The following is a 25,521-nucleotide window of genomic DNA, read 5'->3' on the forward strand; positions in this document are numbered from 1 at the left end:
GTACATCTCATCATACCAGTATAGGCTACACAGAACATTAAACAATAAATTAGCCTAAATAATAAACAAACATCATCATTCGTAAAGGCTATATATAAGGATATATTTATGCAGAGCCTGAGGAAACGGCGTTACAGTACAGGATAGGTGGCACTTCTGTTATTTACGAGAAGGGCTCTCTCTCTCTCTCTCTTTGCCCGGCACTATGCGTTTGCCTTAGCAACAGGCTTTTCCTCCTCCACTGTCTGTCAGTTTGTAAACAAATTAAGAGAGCGTGTGCGTGTGTTGTGTGTGTGTGTGTGTGTGTGTGTGTGTGTGTGTGTGTGTGTGTGTGTGTGTGTGTGTGTGTGTGTGGTGGCGGGCAGCTAGCCTGTTGCCCAGGGCAACGGCAGCCTCCCAAACAGTTCACGCTCCACTGGTTGATTAGTCATGCCAGGGTTGTTCACAGGCTGGACAGGTGCTTTCAGAGGAACCCAGTCCTCGGGGGGAGGAGGAGGACGGCCATCAGGCCTGTTGGAGAGATGCCCAGTGCCCAGAGACCCCTCTCTTACTTCTGTCATTAACAAGGAGCTGCCCCCTCACTCTCTCTCCTCCCATCCGCCGGGCCCAATCAGTCCCTCCCCTCCACCTGCCCTTTAAAGATTGTATAACTCATTCCCTAAACTTTCTCTCTTCCCTCCCTTACAATTTACAATTTAGGCATTTTAGCAGACGCTCTTAAACCAGAGCGACTTACATTAAGCAAGAACAAAAAGCACGGCAATACATCACATACATGCCAAGTAGTTTATCATGAAACATGCGTAAGCGAAGAATGTAACGTAATCTATACAATGAAACTATACATATAAACTATACATACTATACATGTATATACTATAAAGTGCTATGACTACATACAATGGGTATAACCACATTCAACAGCGTCCCTAGATTTGGGGGATCATGCCAGTTTGAAATGCATAGGCAATATTTTTTGTTGTTGTTGTATTCTTTAAAAACAATGCACAGAAAAATGGAAAAAGGGGTGGGGGGGGGGGGGGGGTAGTCACTGTTACTCTGTCCTAGTTTGGATAGTGTTAGCAGAAAAAGGCAAAAAAGGCAAAACAGACAATATCCAGAGAGACAGAATTGTTGGTGAAAAGTGAAGGTCACCTTTTCACACTCCAGGAAAGTGTGCATCGTGAGCTACTTTTTGCTATTTTCACATGGCACTGATACAACAAAGTATAAGAGAGGGCTCTTTTTAAACGTATTAAATATTTTACTAAATGTTTTATCCCACGATATTTGTAAGACATTTTTTTCACCCAGTGTCAATTATTGTCTATCTAATGTAACCCTGCAGGGCGCTATACACTCCCTCTGCCAACCTGGGGAGAGCAACGGACTGACCTCATGCTTCCTTCTTTGCACCGCTTATAGTGTCCTCCAGAAGCTAGCCTATATATACCCTGCTAGCTTCTTCATACAGTAGAAGCACTGTGCTTAACAAAAGCACTCTTGGACGTCGTCGCAGTATATACTCCTGTCCTCCGTGAAGGGCAAAATGACGACATTCATTTTGAGAGGAACTAAAGGCGTTAGAAGTCCCATCTCCTGCACTCAACCCTGCTGTGGGACACTCATCCAGTCCTATTGCTGTGGCTGCTGTGCCCCCCCTCCCCCCCTCTGCTCCCGCAGTAAATGATTCTGCTTGGATCTGGAAGATCTATAGCTCGTGCTGTGGGAGGGCAGAACATTTAAAGGGTGTTTCAGCCTCCAGGAAAAAGAAGAAAAAACTCAACATCGGCAGACCTATAGAGCTTTTCCTATCCATTTAGACAGTCGGGAGGTGCACTTGTTGAAAAGGTGAATGTTCCACTTACAGCGGGCGACAGCCACACCAATTTTCCCGGAAGTGCATTATTTGTCTATATGGGACCCTACTGGCGATAGCAGGCGAACAGGTGATGGTCGAAAAGTGGGCGGAACGTCGCCCCAAAAACATGAAAAGAATTAATATTTTGGATGACGTCGTCCGGTGATATAGTGGGCGATAGCCAATGAAATTCAAGCGTTGTTCAATTTCATTTCATTTCATTAGCAAGCAGTAAACTACTTTATGTTCTCATGGGAGCATGGGAACTTGCGACGCTACAAGCAGGACGAACGTCTTCACCTTGTAATTCTTACCTTTATTTGACTAAGAAGTCGTACATCAATATTCAGTAACGGTAATCACATTTAGTTGATTAATGTTTTATACAGTTAATTGACTGAGCTCCAACATGATGTTCCATAATATTACATCAATAAAATATGAATTTCAGACTGGCAGTATACTACGAGGGACTGCTTCTTTCCTACATGTCTGAATGGCAACATATTGAGCCACTTATAGACACTTTCTTTCATGCGACAAAATTAAACTCCTGCTTTGAATACATACTGTACATCTATCTAACTCCGTTTGGAAGCTCACTCTATACGCTTCAGCTCTGAGAAGAGGTTCTGTGTCAGGATATCACGCACGCACGGACGGTACCTGCCAGCTTGAAAAAAAAAAAGTGAATAAAGGAGAACAGTAGTACAAGCCAGCCAGAGGCCATACTGCAGGTATACAGAGAGAGAGAGAGAGAGAGAGAGAGAGAGAGAGAGAGAGAGAGAGAGACTATAACTATCTTGACTATAACCTGATCTTGAGGCCTACAAAATCGTCATCTAGGTCGACTAGTGGATTTGCTAGTCGACTAGTTGCTTAATGCCCAAGCGGAGACTATACATTTGTGGCCACGATTAATTCATGTCTTTAAAGACGGAGTGCCACATTTTTTTGTATTTTTTCCAGTTTTTCATGCGTCTATGAAGTGACAGTACTTCAATAGACACCCTGGAGTCGTTTTTATGTGCTATTATGTATTCCCTTTGTATTTAGGGTTTCTTCCTGGAGGCTGAACCCTTGACAGTCAAACGTGCTCAAAAAACTGTAATATAGTGACATCACATTACCAGCCCCTCCCCTAACCCATTCCCCTTTACCATACAACTACAGCTGTGGGTGAGGCTTAGGTTCAGGTGGATCACCACCCATCACCACCATCACCGCAAACCAGGTATACTTAACACATTGTATGCTAGAGTTTTCTATTTGCTCAGGCTTGCTGGTGCTAAGCGATTAACATTGGACTTTTGAACTTTTTAGGGGCCCACAGCGAGGGGCCTCTTATAGCGAGAATCACATCGCATAAATAAAAAGTAGGCCAAACATGTCCACTTCAATTTAAAAAAAAAAATTATGATTCTACCATCTTCCATTCTGGAGATATTGACCTTTTTCTAAAACCTGCTTTTGAAGGCACGCTGCTCGCTTGAAAAAACAGCAGAGATATGGAAGGTTGAAGTTGACAGACATTGACAGACAGATATAAAAATGAACACAAATAATATCATATACATACTACACACTGAATGAAAGCCCTGAATGTCTACTTTTAGGAGGAAAACAAATACACATGGTCCCATGTATAGTTTGTCAGTAATTGGCTATTGAATGCAGCTTGCGCCCACCAGAGAGGATTTCAGAAAATGCATGGACCAGAAGAACTATTATTCACAAAATAAGGCCTATAGCGAAATGTACATACTATATACCGTATGAAACAGAAGACTCTCTGCTTTCATAAGAAAAATACTTCTACTGTAATAATAATGAAAATCACACCCCTGTGAAGTGAGCAGTGCAATGTTGCGCAACATTGCACTACACTTTTTCTTATGAAAGCAGAGAGTCTTCTGTTTCATACGGTATATAGTATGTACATTTCGCTATAGGCCTTATTTTGTGAATAATAGTTCTTCTGGTCCATGCATTTTCTGAAATCCTCTCTGGTGGGCGCAAGCTGCATTCAATAGCCAATTACTGACAAACTATATTTGTATATATTTGTATATTTGTTTTCCTCCTAAAAGTAGACATTCAGGGCTTTCATTCAGTGTGTAGTATGTATATGATAATAATTTATTTATGTTTATATCTGCCTGTCAATCTCTGTGACTTTAAACCTTTATAACTCGCTATGATAACTTCATGAGGAAATGCTCACTTCACAGGGGTGTGATTTTTATTATTATTACAGTATTAGTTTTTTTCTTATGAAAGCAGAGGGTCTTCTGTTTCATACGGTATATAATATGTACATGTCGCTATAGGCCTTATTTTGTGAATAATAGTTGGACCTGAACAACTGCATTCAATATCCTACTGACAAACTGTACATGGGATCAATATTATGTATTTGTTTTCCTCCTAAAAGTAGACAATTAGGGCTTTCATTCAGTGTGTAGTATGTATATGACAATAATTTATTTATGTTTATTTTTATATCTGCCTTCAGAACGATAGTATAACGGTGAGATGCGTTACTGGATCGGTGAGTTTAGTGGTTGAGGTTGACATGTCTGGACATGTTTGAGGAAAGAAGCACAGGAGAGAGAGATGATCAAATAACTGGCTGCTTTGTTGGACAACGCTATCTTCACTTTGTTTGGGCAAAGAAGCAGAGATCAGCGATGGAAAAGAGTTTTATCCACGGCAGATAAGTAATGACGTATTATCGAGGGACCGCCATGATCAACTAACTGCCTGGGACCGAGGCTACGTTGTCACCAGCCAATGCAGCCATCGCTATCCGTTGTGTGATTGTAGCCTTTTTATTCATTATAATTGCAGTGATAAGACCTATATCACAGCCGGGCGTCTCTCTCGATACCGTGGATATAGCCTACATCCACAATCACACAACGGATAGCGATGATGGCTGCATTGGCTGACGAAGACGTAGGCAGTAAGTTGATCATGGCGGTCCTTCGATAATACGTCATTACTTATCTGCCGTGGATATAAAGCTCTTTTCCATCGCTGATCGTGCTTCTTGCCCAAACAAACAAAGTGAAGACGCGATGGCGATCCACACAACGGATAGCGATGGCTGGTGAAGACTGAAGACGTAGCCAGGCAGTTAGTTGATCATGGCGTGTGCCGTGTGCGTGTTGAAAACGTTATGAAATGGCGATCGTTGAAGATTATTCTTGGTTTATATACTGGCAGAGGGCAAATCGACACGACTGCGTTATATCTTTTTCCGAGAATGAGATTACAAGGCGCAGTGTGGCCTGGGGCCAGGGAACTCAAACTGCAATGCGATCCGGGCAGAAGAGACTCAGACTCCCCCCACAAAGATTCCTCGGGAGAAACCATGTAGAAACAGGAGGGGAGGGGGAATCGAGTGTATTCACAGACACTAGACTACTACTAGATGGGTAACTCCATTTTAGATGCCCTGACATCTGCGTTGGTCTATGCCGTTGCCGTGCAGACCCATACGTGTAATGGAGGCATTGGAGGAGGGAGCGTCTTCGCCACAGACAGACCTCTTTTCAGGAGGGAGGGGCTTTTTACTCCCGGATCACATATTGGAGCTTCCTGGAGACGATCGCTGTTATTTTCCTCGGTGTCCTGGAGCATAGGACGTTGATGTACAGTAAGCAATAAAAAAACGTATAAAACGTATACATACGCTTCGCGCGTACGGCGTTCGATATTAATAAAGCGTATGGATACGTTTCCAGCATTTTTTGTGTTAATGAACTGGTGGGCGTGCCCACATAAAAACGACATTTTAACAAATAATGCACACTTTTTTGAATACTAAGACCTGATGATCATGTTTTAGGGTGGGGAAAAAATAATGGCACTACATCTTTAAAGGTATATTCAGTGATTTCACTCAAAAAACCTTAGGTTTCGTTTTTGGCTGTGGGACCCAGCCTTTCGTCCAATCAGGATAGAGAGTCAAAAACGAAACCTAAGGTTTTTTGACCCCCAGGGGTTAACTGGGGACAGGGAGGAACTCCTTATATGGCCAGCACACTCTATAGTAGGGAGGATTGTCACAACAAAACAAAAAAATAAGTGATATTTGAATTAAGTGAAATCACTGAATATACCTTTAATAAATTAATGATGAGACAAAAAGGGACATTAGAAGTCACAACTCTATACGGTGTTCCTTATCACGTCCATCACGGAGGATATACAGCGAGAGTCGACCCATCCAGAGCAAACTGTCCAAATAGAGTTCACATACCATATGCAGATGTTCTTAACTTCAAACACACACAAGGGATCATAGTCAAACGCTCCATATCCACCAGCAGAAAAAAAAACAAAAACATAAATAAACAAACATTAAAGGGAGATAATATTCACAATGTAAAGTGTTACTGCAGCCCTGCACGGACGTTTTTCAATCTTCAGAAGGCCGCGCGGGGCCAAACGCACACACTGTATTTTATTAGGTCACGTCGTGGCACTGAATCATTTCAATAGCCTTGCTGCAACTCACGAGGAGGAGGAAAAGGTTATCAGAGCAATTGTGTGTGTACCACTGCTTCAAAGAGCAAAGTCCATTATTATTTTAATCAGTTGCTTGTGTTTCTGAGGGCGGATGCGTTTAAGAATGCGATCCAAGGACACAAGTACTCTCCCCGCCCCCTCAAGGCGGTATAGCATAGTATAGTGGATGGATGCATATACCAGTCTAGGGTATTATCCTCGACTCCTTGACAGTGGAGCGGCGCGTGGCTAAACAACGGCAGCACTGTCATTATGCGCTAGCACACTTAGCAGTGTGTAGTGTGCAGTCTGCAGTGTGTAGAGAGCATGAAAAGTGTACTTACCTATTGAAGAAAGCAGTGGTATAGTTCAGTTCATCAGGATGCACATGCGTGAACAAGAGAGAGAGAGAGAGAGAGAGAGAGAGAGAGAGAGAAGAAGAAATGGAACATGAGGACATGAGCGTATAACAAATCCCCATCAGAGGAGCAATATATGCTGAACCATATTATTGTTACACACTGTCACTACATGGTGGTAACATAACTTGGCAGTAAAACATGATCATGAGGCCACATACAACACCAAAGGTTACGACGCCGGAGGACACAATCGTTTGCGCATTGTTTACGGGCCGACAAAACTGTCGACAAACTGTCTTCTTATCAGAACGGCAATGTTCCGTCCTCCTTAAGGAACACTTTTTGGTGTTTTAAGCATTATGTTATGCTTTAGCCATTTAAAAATAGCAGATCTACAAGCTCGTAGCGCGGCACTCGGTGCTGCTATTTAGGTCTGCTATTTTTTGACAAATCTTGAAATGTGGCTCAGATCTTTGAATGTATGTTGTTTCAGAACGTTTTTAACTCAAATCTTTGCTTCTGAAGTGTTCCTGGAATAACATTTTCAGATGGGGGATCCGGTGGCCAATTACATATCATTTTTGGGGTCCTTGACATGAAATATTGAGAACCACTGATACATAAAGTATCAGTGGTTCTCTGGAAAACTGTCTGAAAACTGATTTAGAAGACTATTTTTATTTATTTCAACGTCAGGCCTAAATGGGTTAACCAATGCATCTCGTTGAGAATATTAACGCTTCTTAAGAGAGATCAGACTTATTAGCCTGAGGTAGTAATGGAACATTAATACCTCACGGTTTTTGGGGGTGGAAATGGAAGGCGGGGCTTTTCAGAGTAAAATCTGTCCCATCTGCTTGGCACTCTATAGCGCCTTTATTTTGACAACCTCTGGCAGCATCATAAGGGTTAACCATGCACATGAAAACTGTGATTTTATGCCTGCTTGTTGCCATTTGATCTGGTTTTAAATACAGTATCTGAATTGCCATTTCTTATTTCTTTAACCACACCACTTTAACCATGAACATGAAAACTGATTGCTATGCCAGCCAGCTGCTGTTTGATGTGATTTTATACCTGATTTCATGTGGTCTCTTCTCAATTCTTTAACCATGTCAATTTAACCGTGAACATGAAAACTGTGCTTTTATGAAACGTGCTGCCTGCCATTTATTGCTATGCTGGATAGTAATAGGTTGTCCCCCTGCCCACGAGAACTATTTCTGTCTGCCATGGTGGTGCCATGTATAGCTATTGCTGATTATTTTATTATTTTAATGTTTTTTGTGGCTTTCGCCTTTATTTTATATGTTTTATGAAGGGGCAGACAGTAGGCTGATAGGAAATGTGGAGAGAGATGGGGGGAAGACATGCAGTAAAGGCCGTCGGGATCGGGAGTAGAACCCGTGCACACTGCCAGACTAGATTACCAGCCAAGGTGCCTGGACCGCTGAGCCACAGCCCAGGCCGCTATTGCTGAATCATTTACCTTATTGGACTTTGTATATTTGAGTAGATTGTGCAATCCTGTGATTTGACTTGTTCTGTTCCTTCCGTCTGCATTATCTCTTTCCCTAGTGAACCTAACCTTATACTGTAACTGCTGTTAAATGTTGAAACATTCTCTAGTTCCCTAGTGAACCTAACTGTACTGTAACTGCTGTTAACCCCAGAACACTAAACATGGGTGATTATGACCTGAATTAGGCTATACCATTAGCAGTGGTAAGCAGTGCTTCCAAAAGCAGTGGTTCCAAAAGTGGACGGGTTCCTTTTGTACACTCTCAAGAGTTAAATTAACATTGATTTTACAATATAAATTGGGGGTCTCGGAGATAGAAATGCATTTTTTTATCCCACAATTTTGTAACCCATTTTTCACGCCTGTGTCAATCATCTAATGTGATCCTGGGCTCTACACACCCTCCACCAACCTAGTCCCCATATATGGGGGACAAGGGGAGAGCAACGGACTTGAACTCATGCTTCCTTCATGCCTGAGTGTCCAAGTTGCTCCTTTACACCTGACAGGGGGGAGTTTCCCTGGTTGGACGTAGCGCGTGGAAGGAACACGTTATTCCAACCAGTTCCTTTCCCCTCCATCAGGCGCCCCGGCTGGCCAGAGGGAGGCAGTTTAGTGACCAGGATTACTGCATGTTTTTTGTGAGGGTACCTACCCTAGGGGACACGGGGAGAACATGCAAACTCCACACAGAAAGGCCCTTTCGCCAACCCCGCCTTCGGGTATGGGCACTGATGACACGGAGGAGGAAACACGCCACCAGCACCCACAGCGTCCCGAGCGGGAATCGAACCCAGGACCTTCTAGCTGTGAGAGACATGCAATTAAATAGGGGTCCGTAGCCTAATCATTAGGCTACGGAGCCCCATTTAATTGCATTTCTATCTCTGGGACCTAATGCATGTCAAACTGGGGGGTCCTGGAAATTAAACAGGTTGAGAATCATTGATAAGTGTCAATTTGGGCGTCCTTGACATGACAAAGTTTGGGAACGACTGATATAAGGTGGGAGACAGCGAGGCATGTGTGTGCCAACGAAAGGGGGGGGGGGGGGGGGGGGGGCTACCCAAGCAGGGAGGGAGCTGGCCAGGTTGGAATTGATCCTGGCCGTCTCCTAAATCAAATAGTGTTTAAAGCTTCCGTGCCAGGCTGCATGCTGATACAATCTACTGTTTGACCCTAAGTGCGGGGGGGGAGAGAGAGAGAGAGAGAGAGAGAGAGAGAGAGAGAGAGAGAGAGAGAGATGTTCAAGGACAGAGAGGAGGAGATGTGACTGATCTAAACAGAGATTTGGGTGGCACTAACTTTTAGTTGGAAGGAAAGTAACTTATTAGTTAAAGTAAAATTACCCCCCCCCCCCCCCAGTAATAGCAATATAACTAATGTAAAGTATTACATAATTCTGTCAAATAATATTACTAATATAAAATATTACTAAAATATTACAAATATTTCCTTTTTCTTTTACAAGCATTGGTGTCGTAGTGTAATTCTACAGCCAATACTACAGCCAATACTAGCCAAAGACCCGCCCCCACCAGCCTCTGATTGGCCTACTGACACCGCTGGTCTTTGCGCTGCGTAGTTACCATTCTACGACTATCCTCCGAGGTTGATATATTGGGGGGCGGATCGCAACTCCACCGGGGCTACGTCGCTGGCTCTCTCCGAACTCGCAGATCGGCCTTTTGAACTATTCAAAAATGTTTTTCAAAATTCAAAAGAAAAGGCACATGCGTTTAGGGACGGTAAGGGTATAAGGCACTGGCGAAAACAGGGGCCCATAATGTGTGTTTCATTGCAGGAGGGCACATCAAGACAAAGAAGAAATGAGAGCATTAAGGTTGCAGGGCCGTCTGCCTGTTCCAACCTCTCAGCATGCAGCCTGTTGAATTAGGACAGTGAGGCGGCCGTGGAACGAATCAGTGGGGTGTGGAACGAGAGCACATCTGACAGTCTACATCGGATCAATCACCATTATACTAACCAATTGAGGGGGGTTAGAGAAAATCAGACCCGTCTGAAGTGAGTGGTGCTGTATACTAACTGTACTACTGTCCCCTAACAACAATAGAGGGTACTGTCCTAAAGGAGGTCAGTGCCTTTAAATACCTGCAGGGCACATGGGTCGACTCCACAGAGAAGGACCTTAAAGGGAGGAAGGCACTTTCCTGGAGAGCTCTTAATGGTATGACCAGTGTGTGGAAATCCAACCTCCCCCGACATATCAAGATCAGTTTTCTCTGCTACCGTGGAGTCCGTCCTCCTCTATGGCTGTGAATGCTGGACAATAACACAAGCCCTACAGAAATCCCTGGACGGGTGCTACACCAGAATGTTACGTGTGGTACTCAACATCAACAGGGACGAGCACATCACCAACAAGCGTCTGTACGGGGCATTACCAAGTGTATCAGAGAAGATGGCATTAAGGAGGATGAGACTAGCTGGCCACTGTATGAGGCATTACCAAGTGTTTCAGAGAAGATAGCAGTAAGGAGGATGAGACTAGCTGGCCACTAGCTGCCACTGACACCAAGAACTCCCGGTCTAAAAGCTTGTACTGTGGGAACCAACACACGGGCATCGATCGAGAGAACGTCCCACACCTATACCTACGTGGACGTACTAAAGAAAGATGCTGGTGCAGAAAGCACAAATGAGCTGGCCAGATGTACGGAGGACCGAGATGACTGGAGACGCTCGTCTGAGGACGACGTTGAGAGTACTGTACTGTACTGTACTGTACTGTACTGTACTGTACTGTACTGTACTGTACTGTACTGTACTGTACTGTACTGTACTGTACTGTACTGTACTGTACTGTACTGTACTGTACTGTACAAGCCCTCCTCCCTGGCCTGTGTGTGTGTCTGTGTGTTAGGCTGTGCAACAGTGACACTTGATGGTGAACAAACCCTATAAAGCTATTTTCGTGCCCGGACAGATCCAGGGACAGACCCATGGACACACATAGCTAAACTAACACACAATCATGTCACTAGTGGGCGGGTTTCTGAACTGCCCACAGCCCTCCTATGAGACACAGACTGAGTAGAACAAATGGTGCCATTTTATCATGATTATTAGAGGACCTATATGAAGATAAATGTAAAAGTGGTCCTTTAATAATAAGAATGTTTTTTTTTTTTCTAAGATATCTTTTTGCGGCTTACGCCTTTATTGATTTTTTAAGGGATAGAAAGTAGGCTGACAGGAAACGGGAGAGAGATGGGGGGATGACATGCGGTAAAGGCCGTGTCGGGTCCGGGAGTCGAACCCGCGGCACACCGCGACTGGATCACCAGTCCGGTCCCCAGACCGTTACGCTACGGCCTGGGCCAAGAATATGTTTTTTTATAAAAGGAAATAAGTTTAGGGATAAAGAATATGCCACTGACGACAATATAGGGCCATATATCTTATTTTTTTATTTGTTTTGCTAAAATAGCAGATCTACACAGAAAGGCCCTTTCACCAAACCCCGCCTCAGGTATGGGCACTGGTAACGCGGAGGAGAGAACACGCCGCCAGCACCCACAGCATCCCCAGCGGGAATCGAACCCAGGACCTTCTAGCTGTGAGGTGACAGGCAGCACTTTCTGGTATAGGAAGTTGTATAAATTGAGCCTATAGCACTCTGCGGGCTGTCTGCCCAGCACCCAGCTCACTGAAATGTACACTTATTAAACCTGTGCCAACATTTCCACCAGCCAATTACACACAGTGTTGTGTCCCCTGCACACTATCTAGTCTCCATCCTCCAGAGCACACAGCCTGGTGTAGCCAGACCACTCCAAACTGCACAACTTCACTCCAGAAAGAAACATAGAAAAACAGCTAATTACTGCTTGAAATAACAGGTGTTTTTTTGTTTTGCCTGCCTTTTTTTCCCCCTTTGTAATTATTTGACCGTCCCAAAACATTGGGTGCGTTCGGAAATGCGCACCGGGAGCGCACTCACCTATTAGTTTGCATTGCACAGTGTGCTCAGTGCGCTATTTCCGAACGCGCCAATTGTGTTTATTGTCATGGCGTAAAAATACTTTTTTTAAAAACCTGTGGGGAAAATTAATAGGGAATTATTTCCTGGGCCGCTCGTCGTTCTGAAAGGGGGCGGGACTGAAAGGGGGCGGGACTGAAACGCGTGTGGCGAATTGGAAGTTGGTGTGACGAACGGTTCTCGAGTTACGTGGAACACACACACACACACACACACACACACACACACACACACACACACACACACACACACACACTACTATAAGTGGCTTTGTTACAGTACAATCCTATCCGTTTCCTCCTCGATCTCAAAATGACATCCATGGGTACCTACGGGTATTTATGTTAGACACACCCACAGACACACCCCCAGATTCTCAGCCACACCCACAGGTTTATTGTGGAGTGTGGAGTAGCTATTCAACCACCAGGTGGCGTCGGCCCATGATGAGCAGAGCTATTAAGTCTTAATAGCTTCTAGCAATATGCAGTGGTGGAAAAAGCATCACATCACTGTGGACCCCCTGTTCTGAGAGGACCCCCTGTTCTGTGGACCCCCTGTTCTGAGAGGACCCCCTGTTCTGAGAGGACCCCCTGTTCTGTGGACCCCCTGTTCTGAGAGGACCCCCTGTTCTGTGGACCCCCTGTTCTGAGAGGACCCCCTGTTCTGTGGACCCCCTGTTCTGAGAGGACCCCCTGTTCTGAGAGGACCCCCTGTTCTGTGGACCCCCTGTTCTGAGAGGACCCCCTGTTCTGTGGACCCCCTGTTCTGAGAGGACCCCCTGTTCTGTGGACCCCCTGTTCTGAGAGGACCCCCTGTTCTGTGGACCCCCTGTTCTGTGGACCCCCTGTTCTGAGAGGACCCCCTGTTCTGTGGACCCCCTGTTCTGAGAGGACCCCCTGTTCTGAGAGGACCCCCTGTTCTGTGGACCCCCTGTTCTGAGAGGACCCCCTGTTCTGTGGACCCCCTGTTCTGAGAGGACCCCCTGTTCTGTGGACCCCCTGTTCTGAGAGGACCCCTGTTCTGTGGACCCCCTGTTCTGAGAGGACCCCCTGTTCTGTGGACCCCCTGTTCTGAGAGGACCCCCTGTTCTGTGGACCCCCTGTTCTGAGAGGACCCCCTGTTCTGTGGACCCCCTGTTCTGAGAGGACCCCCTGTTCTGTGGACCCCCTGTTCTGAGAGGACCCCCTGTTCTGTGGACCCCCTGTTCTGAGAGGACCCCCTGTTCTGTGGACCCCCTGTTCTGTGGACCCCCTGTTCTGAGAGGACCCCCTGTTCTGTGGACCCCCTGTTCTGTGGACCCCCTGTTCTGAGAGGACCCCCTGTTCTGAGGACCCCCTGTTCTGAGGACCCCCTTTTTTCATATGCCATCTGAATTAGTTAAAAGCAGGCTCTGTACCCAAACATGCCTGTATTTAGCCTGTCCTGGTTTGTGCTGATTAAAAATGCTAGTCTGTTGCAATCTGACAGTTTTTAGTAGTCTTTGACTCTCTCTCCCCACAGTGTCTACTGTCTAGCCAAACAGGTTATGTTAATTGTATACAGTAGTCAGCCTATACTACAGAGGCTACAGCGAGAGAGAGTGTGTGTGTGTGTGTGGGGGGGGGGGGGGGTCCTGTAGGTTGGAAGGTCACAGATTCAGTTGTTTTCTTTGGCAGTATTCTGCAGTCCAGAATTGCAGTAATCAAGCCCAGAAAAAACAAGGGCATGGATCAGTGTTTTTGCATCATCTAATGACTGACAGGCTCTGATTCATGCAATATTTCTAAAGGTAAAAAATAAGGCAATCTTGGTAACATGATTGTGTGAATACTTTCTACAAGTCAGGTTGCCAAGTCTGCTTATTATTATGATTGATATTTGATACTCAGTTGTAGTAATAGTTACTATTACTACCGCTAAATATTAGCTATTATTATTACTTCTATCGCTTTCAACAACAAACACGAGAAACTTTCAGCTTCCTGGGGGCCTCACTGCCTGTCTGTCTGTCGGTCGGTTTTCATGTTCCATTTAGGTTATTTTTTATTGTAATATGGGGTATTTGTAAGGGAATTAAAATGTTCAGAAGTGACAGACTACACTACAGTATGCATCCACTGCACACAAAATGAAGTGGAAACTGAGTTACATGTCCTAACCGTACAGAACTTCTGGGCTGTATGTTTTGATTAATTGAATACACAGGACCTCAATGGAAACAGGCCATATCTTGGGGTTAATCCTTTTGGTAAATTGTGCTTTTATATAGCGCTTTTATATCATACTCTTGTTTGTATTCAACTTTACTTTAGGTGCGTGTTTCTTGCAAATAAAGTAGTCAATCCATCAATGAGTTATACAATGGAATCCTCATTTATCTCTGAGAGTGTAGCCTACAGGAGTCTGGTTTGAACTTCCAGTCAAGAGTCCTGGCTATGAGACAAATGCAAGCAAGCACATTGGTAGGTTTTTGAGATTCATTCTTTAGATGCTAAATGAAAAATATAGGAACCAGGGTGAAATGTACTTCACGTCAAACTGTAGGTGCTTTCCTGTGCTTCCCCCCCCCCTGCATACCGTTCATAAAGTATTAAATCAATCAACATGAACCCTAACATTAGGTTGTTTGTTTTGAATGTATCATTAGTTTCCACTTTCCATTTAGTTTAGTTTTTTATTGTAATATGGGGTATATAACTGATTGATTAATTGACTCGGTTATTTAACAGTTTGCAATAAACAAGCACAGAAACTCAGAAAGTACATCTTGGTGTGTAGCGAATCTTGTGGACCAGACCCATTGCAAGATGCTGTACTCTGTTGTCAACCCTAAGCCCTTCCAGCCTTTCAAAGTGTGGAGGTGTTAGTTGGATTCGGGGGTTGAGGCCAAGTAGTAGCCTGACCAGCTTATTAGCATGTCTAAAGAGACACTTGAAGCTGGAGATCTGTATGGGCTTCACTCAAAAACCTGAGTAGACCCCAGAATTGTTTTAAAGAGAAAACAAATACCCCTGGAAAAAGTACTAAAAGTACTACTTTGGTAATTACAAGTAAAAGTTCGTAATGCAACATTTACTTGAGTAAAAGTACAAAAGTAACAAAAGTAGAAATTACACTTTATGCATAATATACCATTGCAAATTTTCAAATATATATAATTTTTAGAAAATAGCAGATCTACAAGCTCACAAGCTTGTGTAGCTATATGGCTAAAGTTAATGTGTGTGTTTGTGATGTGATCAAAAATCTACAAAGTAACTGGGGGTAATGGGGGTCCCTGGCATATCTTTTCAAATGGGGGTCCCTGGCATATCTCTTCAAATGGGGGGTCCCTGGCATATATTTTCAAATGGGGGTCCCTGGCATATCTCTTCAAATGGGGGGTCCCTGGCATATCTTTTCAAATGGGGGTCCTTGGCATATATTTTCAAATGGGGGTCCCTGGCATATCTCTTCAAATGGGGGGTCCCTGGCATATATTTTCAAATGGGGGTCCCTAGCATATCTCTCCAAATGGGGGTCCCTGGCATATCTATATATTAAAAGAGTTTTGCAGCATGTTTTTTTTATTACTTGGTTAATTTGCAAGCTGGGATGTATAGTTGCTCTGGCCTCTGTCCTACTGCCACCTACTGTCCGTTTATTATATTACACAGTGGGTGAAAAAACACACCCCTTAAGACTAAACCACACCCATCAGAGGTGTGGCTTCCAGAGGTACCCAGGTTCTTTTAAAAACCTATAGGTACCTCTAGGTACTGGCCTGGTACAGACGAAGGGGACAGTACTGTAAGTATCAATATAGCAAACATAATTGTGCTGGTGGCGAAGTGAAGCTCGTGATACAGAGCCTTGTTCAGAGGAAGGAGACCAGAGGAAGGTCACTTGCCTACGAGGCCTCCTGGTGACAAGAGAGAGCATATAATCCCATCAAGTGTGCATCAGCCATCGTCTTATTATTGCATAGTATCTGAAGGGTTATCAAGTCTGAAACTATATAGCCACGGTGGTGGTTGCTCATCTCAGTGGAGTCCAAGAACAACCCCCGGGGTGACAGCAAATGGAAAAACAACATCATCTTCAACCTTCATGGTCGAAGAGAACAAAGGAATAACGGCCGGACAAACATTATTATGAACATAATGTCTTGGCACACTTTATGGCGGTGATGTCGCCAGTGATACAGATGTACAGGTTTCCTTCAATTTCACGTTTCCATCTCACACTCCATTTCACCTTTATTATTATTTTTTGCTTAATTCTTTGTGTTGCCCAGACATAAGAGGGACAACGGTATACAGTAAAAGATTAGCATACAGTAAGGTTATCTACGAATGAGTGCCCCCAGGGGACATATCTTCCAAGCATACGTTCAATTATGTTGCTTGTTTTTATAGATCGCCACAAAAAAGGCTTTGACCTCAGCTATACTGAGATAAAGGAGGCCGTTGCAGTGCATGTTAGAGGAAGTTAAGGACATCAATGGTTCCTTCCGTGCCCCGGGCTAATCTTCTGCATGTATATTTTAGAGAAAAGAAAGCGAATGTTTGCTGGAATAAGGATGACCTGAGCTGAGATATGGACTGAAACACAGATGATGATGATGATGATGATGATGTAAGGCCGGGTCAACGCCGCATCCAGCCTGGTTTCGTCAAGGCAAATGTTCTTCATCTTAACTGATTTAGACCTGAGACACAAAATGTCTTCAAAATCACGACAGTTTTCTGATGTCAGCTAGTGGTGCTCAACCTATTTCATGTGCGCCACAATTATATGTAATTGGCAGCTGGACCCCCATCTGAAAAAAAAAATGTTGTTCCAGGAATCCCCCCCAGAAGCAAAGAATATAAATTCAAAGATTTGCAAAACATTTTCAAGATTTTTCTAAAATAGCAGATCTACAAGGTCGTAGCGCGGCACTCAGTGCCACACTATGGAGCTTGTAGATCTGCTATTTTTCAATAGCTAAAGTTTAAACATAATGCTAAAAGTGGTTAAACGCTATATGAGGTGACACAGTGGCGTCCTCCGGTCTAAATGGGTTAACACAATGCCTAGAGAGTCATATTTGATCACTGACTCACTAGATTTGCTGGAGAGAAAAGTCAGGATCAACTGGAGCGAATACATGCGAGAAAGATGTATGTAGGGATGGCACGCAGCCACGCACGCACACAAGAATGCACGCACGGACGTGCACGCACGCACGCAGACACACACGTTTGTCAAACATATTTATAACTATAAATAACAATCTCTGATGAAGGCTGCAAAGCCGAAACTCGTTAGCGTTCCTTTTTGGTGTGTGCCAATAAAGACATGGAAATGTGAGTACCTTGTCCCCCCGCTTGTTTAATTTTTGGATGTGCTACCTTTTTGGAATTTTTTAATTCCTATTTTTTGATGTATACTTGATTTGGGTTTGGCACTCCACTGAAAGCCATTGCTGATGCGCAACCTCTTTTTCTCATATATTTATAACTATGTTTGAATTATATGCTTATATCCCGAGGCTTCTGATAAACACTGTATAAAGATGCCATGAACAAAATGTGTGTATAAATCTACAATATCAAGCAGTACACTTTTGGTGCAAAATTAATAGGAACTAATAAAAAAGGTGCGTGGACACTATAAATTGTGGCGGTTAGTTATTTGGAAAGATGAGATGACTTTCCAATGTTTATAACGATGGCAAAAAATGTGCATATTTCACTCTTTCCGTGCATAGTTGCGTGCGAAACACCACCACCATGGAAACACAAGGCGCTCACACAGAATCCCACCGTCCGCCATCTTTGAGCCACTCTGGAGCTGCGCGGACGGAGAAGATATTTAGAGAAAAAAACGCAGCTGAAGATCGTGGTTATAAGAGGAGTGAATGGACGTTTTTGGATCGCTCCACCATCGCGAAATGAAATGATCTCCCACGGAAACAACGCACGCCTACGGTTAGTATAATCGAGGGTCGTCTGTACCCAGAGAATGACGAAAACCCGTCAAAATTGTCAAGGGCACAAACTGACACTTTGAAAAAGGTCGTCAATACCGTCATGGGCATGGAAAGAGTTCACCTGCATACATGTGACGTACTACTGTAGGTCCTACTGTACATGTGCAATTCACAACACTACTAGTGTGAGCTTGCATCAGTTAGTTGTCTGTTCAACAGACAACTAACACAGGAGCAAAAACTATGTATTTGCCCTGCCGCGTGGCCTGGCAGAGATAGCATAATATGCATTATGCAGGGGCAGACATTTGGGAAATATAAATGTTGCATGTGGGCATCTTACTTAGACCTAAACAGCTGAACAACTTTGATCCAGTATTTAACTCAAAAGGCAAAGCTATAGGGTTTACAATAGATGCATACAATTGAATCGTTGCGGTATAATACATAGGCTAAACATGTGCCGTCCAATAAATAGATCCTTTATGACATGCAGTTCATTGTCTAATTCATTGTTGTCCCGAATTCTCCTGTTAAGTCACATTTCTCGAAATTACTAAAAACATTGTACTCTTTGCAATTGCAACACAAAGGATACAAAATGCCGATATAAAAGGAACACAAAGAATGGACAAAATACAATCTCTCTAGACCACTTGTCACACCTACGGCACCATGCCTGGAAAATGACTGTGGAGTGGCTGTGAGTGTGAGTGCCTAGGGGTCTCTCTCTCTCTCTCGTCCCTAGTCTAGTCTGTCAGAATATTTAGTCATAGTTTTTTCTAGTCATCGTGGCCCTTGTTATCATGTAGTACACACCGGTACCAAAGTATAAGACCTATTGTCTCCCCAAAAGTAGTTTTAGTCGACTGACTCAACACCGGTACCAAGTATAAGACCTATTGTTTCTCCAAATGAATGCGGCTGTTTAATAAACCAACTCATCATCACGCTCTCAAAGTGAACGTACACACGCCCCATTGATTAAATATTTTAGGATCCCTCGTCTAGTATGGTCTACAGACGAGTGCTCCTGACTTTAATTGCAGTGAATGCATGCGTGAAGTGAATTAAGGAAGAGAGGAAAATAGATTGCAAGTCCATTACTCCAAATGAACAATAAACAAGTCAACTGACGATAAAAATATTGGAAGTGAACAAACGAATGTGCGTGCGTGCAAGTACAAAATGGTTGAAAAGGAAATCTGTTAGTCTGACAACAAAGTAGATGGGTGGTACGTAACCCATCAAGCAAATTGCAGTGTTTTGATTATATACAGTAGGCCTACACTCACATGCACTTCATGTACATGACATAATCTCACATGTACAGGTACTTAATATACATGACATACACTACACTCACATGTACTTAATGTACATGACATACACGCACATGTACTTCATGTATGACATACACTCACATGTACTTCATGTATGACATACACTCACATGTACTTCATGTATGACATACACTCACATGTACTTCATGTATGACATACACTCACATGTACTTCATGTATGACATACACTCACATGTACTTCATGCATGACATACACTCACATGTACTTCATGTATGACATACACTCACATGTACTTCATGTATGTCATACATAAAGTACATTTGAGTGTATGTCATACATTGTATGACATACACTCAAATGTACTTTATGTATGACATACACTCACATGTACTTCATGTATGACATACACTCACATGTACTTCATGTATGACATACACTCACATGTACTTCATGTATGACATACACTCACATGTACTTCATGTATGACATACACTCACATGTACTTCATGTATGACATACACTCACATGTACTTCATGTATGACATACACTCAAATGTACTTCATGTATGACATACACTCACATGTACTTCATGTATGACATACACTCAAATGTACTTCATGTATGACATACACTCACATGTACTTCATGTATGACATACACTCACACAGGGCTCGACGCTTAGCATGTGCACCTAAGTTGAAAAATCTAGTAGCACACAAATTATTTTAGGAGCACGATGAAAAGTTATCAAATAATGTGTTTTTGAGGGGCGCTCCTATATACAGCTTTAGTCCCCACACGTCTCAATATTTGCCATTGACAATGAACGGAGAAATTAGGTCAAATTTCCACTAAATATGACGTAAATTAGATCATGATGTATGATGATAAGAGTGCCCCTCACTTCACACAGGTGTGTCTTTAATAAAGTGATATGAGGTAGGGGCAGGCAATATGACAAAATATTATATCACAATATATTTTCAGAAATGATCACAATATTGATATTCATCTGGATATCATATTCTTTTATATCTATATAATCAATTTGTTTTTATACTGATAGACTATTAGTTTGGTATGCAGATAGATAGATAGTCAATTCATTTTATGAATGGATGGACAGACAGACTATCCGTTTTCATCTCGCTGTTCCATCATGTGAGTGTGACATTTAGTGCAGAGGCTACTCGATGGTGAATTAGTAATGTAACATTCTCCTTGGCTCTGACTGCTTCAGTTCAGACAGAACATCAGTAATATAACATTCTCCTTGGCTCTGACTGCTTCAGTTCAGACAGAACATCAGTAATATAACATTCTCCTTGGCTCTGACTGCTTCAGTTCAGACAGAACATCAGTAATATAACATTCTCCTTGGCTCTGACTGCTTCAGTTCAGACAGAACATCAGTAATATAACATTCTCCTTGGCTCTGACTGCTTCAGTTCAGACAGAACATCAGTAATATAACATTCTCCTTGGCTCTGACTGCTTCAGTTCAGACAGAACATCAGTAATATAACATTCTCCTTGGCTCTGACTGCTTCAGTTCAGACAGAACATCGGACATAAGGCTACACCTCGGCGTGGTGGAAGGAGATGGTGGGGGGGATCTTTGCCTTTTTTACGTTGCTCGTTATGCAGGCCAGTGAGGCCATTGACTCCATAGCTCTAGTCTAATGCGTTGCATTTAGAGTTATGGACCTGAGCTAGCCACTGACTAATATATCCAGCCAGGTCGGTCATTCGTATTGCGCTGCGCACACGCTTTTGTAAGCAAGGTGCTAAGCAAGGGTTGTTTTGGTATATCAATCAATCCGTCCACTCCATGTGCGTGCGCACGTGCACTCTTTACATGCGCGGCTGCATGCTGTTTCACCCACGTTTGGTTAAAAGTTATATCAAGTGATGTTTTAACATTACAAACTTTCTAAATAACTTTAGTATTCAACGTGTCGGGGTCCTAGCAACTCCTTCTGTCTTCTGTGCTACCATACCATGCTATCCTGCTGCGTTCGCTCCGCTGCTGACATGGAAGAGCAGCAGCAGGGAGGGGCGGGGCGATGGGAGCAAAGGGACAGATCTCCAAATGAACACCGCATTGAGCCTCGACACGTTGTTAGCTTGTAGCTCTGCTCTTTTTGGCGAACGACACCGCCGTTCAGAAATATAGATTTAGGTATAGAACGGCGACTATAGAATGTGCACTTGCTGTAGACAGAGACTTGTCTTTATCACGATTGAATGGTCAAATCCTGTAGTCGCAACTGTGCTACAAATTTAATTTTACAACTCGCACGGTGATATTTTTAGTCGCAAATGCGAGTACCTAGTCGCACTGTCGAGCCCTGCACTCACATGTACTTCTCAAACCACAACCCTCCTCCACCTGCAGACCGTCACTCATCCAACTAACACAAACCTTGCAGTCGGTCGCAGAGAGGAGACTCAAAGGGCCACTTCACCCCTTTTGCAACCAGATCTTATTTTAATGATGTTTGGGAGACATGAAAGACTTTCCTGGGGTTTGTACTGTACGTGGGTCATATGTGTTTTTAGATATTTCAGTATTTCAAAGGAAGGAAGTGAGCCCATGCAGTGTCCATGACATCATGGAGCCCATGGACACTTTGAAATACTCAAATATCAAAAAACACATATTACCCAAGTAAAAACCCAAGGAAAGTGTTTGTCTCCCAAACATCATTAAAATAAGATTTGGTTGCACACTCATGCAGAACATGCAGCTCAATATGCAGTCCGACGGTGACCAAAGCATGACGAGTGATGATGATAATGAAAGTCGACCATTAAACAACCACAGACACCGCCTTGATTCAAAAGCATGTTTACCTAATCCTGACCTCTGACTGACCAGCATGTTTACCTAATCCTCTGACCTCTCCTGTCCGACCAGCTCTACAACACTACCTGATTAGAACACATGTTGATGAGTCTGTTATACCTGAATAAATCGCACTGCCCTGGTCATACTACTGTCGGCCCTGTCCGAGTAACGGAGGTAGGGGCAGACCAAGCCCCCAGTGCAGCTCTCCAACGATGAAGCACTGGGGCCTAGTGGTAAGAGGTGGGACTGCAGGCGGACCCGTTGGAGTTATGACGAGGAAACCCAGTGCAGCTGGGCTTTAACATTGAGCGCCCGTTTGCACTTCCGCATTTTGAGGCACAATATGTTGGTGCCCAAATCGAAAAAATGCGGAAGTAGACGGTTCTTCCGGGTGCTTCAAAACGCCACTGAGCAACTTCCACTGAAATGAATAGCGAGGTGGCGGGGCTATCGCTCCGGTTCAGTCTCTATCCTTTTAATACTCATGGGGCAGACACCAGGCAAGGGTGTTCTGAGGGGTGTGTGTGCGCGTGTAGAATGGGAAGGGGGGGGTGCACGTGAATATCACCACTCTTTCATCTGCTGCACGGACAAAATAAATGAAGACTTTTTTTTAAGGCAAACCACTCTGTTTAATGTCTTTACTCACTTTGTGTCTGTGGTGGGAACCATCATTTCCACATTTGAGGAAAACTATGTCCATATTAATCAGAGTAAAATTGCCTTCTTAACTCCAGAACTGCCATCTGCTCGTTCGCTCAGCGATGCACGGCTCATTTACCAATACAACACCAACTAACTGGCTTTTTTCTGCTGACCGGAACCTCTCAAGTTCTTATTTAATATAACATTATACTAAAGTGAAATTAATGGCTATGCAATACTAGTCATGGGCAGTGGTGGAAAAAAAGTACTCCATTTGTTTAGCGGTAGAGTTCTCATAGGACCTCAAAATGGGTTCTGTAATGTATTAACTGCAGCTCGAGGGTGACTCCCCCAGAGTTAGTGTCGTACCAGGACACTATTAATAGACTTTCTGGAAGAATAAAATGAAGTTTGGAGCTACTAAAATACCAGCATTAGAATTAAACAACTATAGCTTCATTCTAACTGCATTGTACTGTGGGAGGGGTGGGGGAAATGGAGAACAGGACAATATGTGAAACAATCCAAGGCCAAAATGTATGTTGGGACAGGATTATAGGCCGATTCAGGGTACATTTATGTTGGGACAGGATTATAGACTGATTCAGGGTACATGTATGTTGGGACAGGATTATAGACTGATTCAGGGTACATGTATGTTGGGACAGGATTATAGACTGATTCAGGGTACATGTATGTTGGGACAGGATTATAGACTGATTCAGGGTACATGTATGTTGGGACAGGATTATAGGCTGATTCAGGGTACATGTATGTTGGGACAGGATTATAGACTGATTCAGGGTACATGTATGTTGGGACAGGATTATAGGCTGATTCAGGGTACATGTATGTTGGGACAGGATTATAGACTGATTCAGGGTACATGTATGCTGGGACAGGATTATAGACTGATTCAGGGTACATGTATGTTGGGACAGGATTATAGACTGATTCAGGGTACATGTATGTTGGGACAGGATTATAGACTGATTCAGGGTACATGTATGTTGGGACAGGATTATAGACTGATTCAGTAGCAAGTGTGGTTGCACACATATCCAAGTACAGTATGATGAAGATGTATGAAATTCTCATTCATTTGGACTGAAATGTTATAATTCTCAAATTGGCTCAAACAGAAATACTAATTAAAAACCACACCTGTGTGAACCGAGTGGTGCAACTCCCCTCTCTCCCCCCTCCTCCCTCTCTCTCCCTCTCCCCCTCTCTCTCTCATTAGCAGGCAGCAGGCACAGCATACCCCTCTCTCTGTTTCTGGCGCCCCCTACTGGTATTAATAAGTCACATACTCGTGATGTTCCAATGTCACGCATGCGCACACCACTCGTGCTCATGACTACACACAGGTACACGGACATTAACACACAGGTACACGGACATTAACACACAGGTACACGGACATTAACACACAGGTACACGGACATTAACACACAGGTACACGGACATTAACACACAGGTACACGGACATTAACACACAGGTACACGGACATTAACACACAGGTACACGGACATTGCTGGTTGTAGGAGTGGTTGCACCACTCAAAAAACAAAAACAAACGGAACCACTATGAATTATTAAGAGTTAATTGGGCACACGCAGACCAAGGCGTGTACTTGGAGGAAACACATCGACTCACTGGCCTACAATCCTTAAAGGTACATGGCCTTTCCCCCTGATCTTATGTTATGATCTTAAAAACAAGCGTGTGTGTGTGTGTGTGTGTGTGTGTGTGTGTGTGTGTGTGTGTGTGTGTGTGTGTGTCCGTCCAAGATAGTACCAACCAACCCTTACTTAACACATTGTATGCTAGAGTTTTCTATTTGCTCAGGCTTGCTGGTGCTAAGCGATTAACATTGGACTTTTGAACTTTTTAGGGGCCCACAGCGAGGGGCCTCTTATAGCTAGAATCACATCGCATAAATAAAAAGTAGGCCAAACATGTCCACTTCAATTTAAAAAAAAATTATGATTCTACCATCTTCCATTCTGGAGATATTGACCTTTTTCTAAAACCTGCTTTTGAAGGCACGCTGCTCGCTTGAAAAAACAGCAGAGATATGGAAGGTTGAAGTTGACAGACATTGACAGACAGATATAAAAATGAACACAAATAATATCATATACATACTACACACTGAATGAAAGCCCTGAATGTCTACTTTTAGGAGGAAAACAAATACACATGGTCCCATGTATAGTTTGTCAGTAATTGGCTATTGAATGCAGCTTGCGCCCACCAGAGAGGATTTCAGAAAATGCATGGACCAGAAGAACTATTATTCACAAAATAAGGCCTATAGCGAAATGTGAAGTGAGCAGTGCAATGTTGCGCAACATTGCACTGCTCACTTCACAGGGGTGTGATTTTCATTATTATTACAGTAGAAGTATTTTTCTTATGAAAGCAGAGAGTCTTCTGTTTCATACGGTATATAGTATGTACATTTCGCTATAGGCCTTATTTTGTGAATAATAGTTCTTCTGGTCCAT

The 25,521-nt window shown here is 43.4% G+C and overlaps 1 protein-coding gene across 3 annotated transcripts in view; it reads right to left on the reverse strand.

Moving 5' to 3' along the window:
- ctnna2 (catenin (cadherin-associated protein), alpha 2) overlaps positions 1 to 25,521 on the reverse strand; it is a gene marked incomplete at its 5' end in the record, with an annotated part of 572,500 nt that overhangs the window by 350,524 nt on the left and 196,455 nt on the right. The window lies entirely within an intron of this gene.

This window comes from Protomyctophum parallelum (assembly GCF_964188405.1).
Source record: "Protomyctophum parallelum genome assembly, chromosome: 5".
Classification (NCBI taxonomy): Eukaryota; Metazoa; Chordata; class Actinopteri; order Myctophiformes; family Myctophidae; genus Protomyctophum; species Protomyctophum parallelum.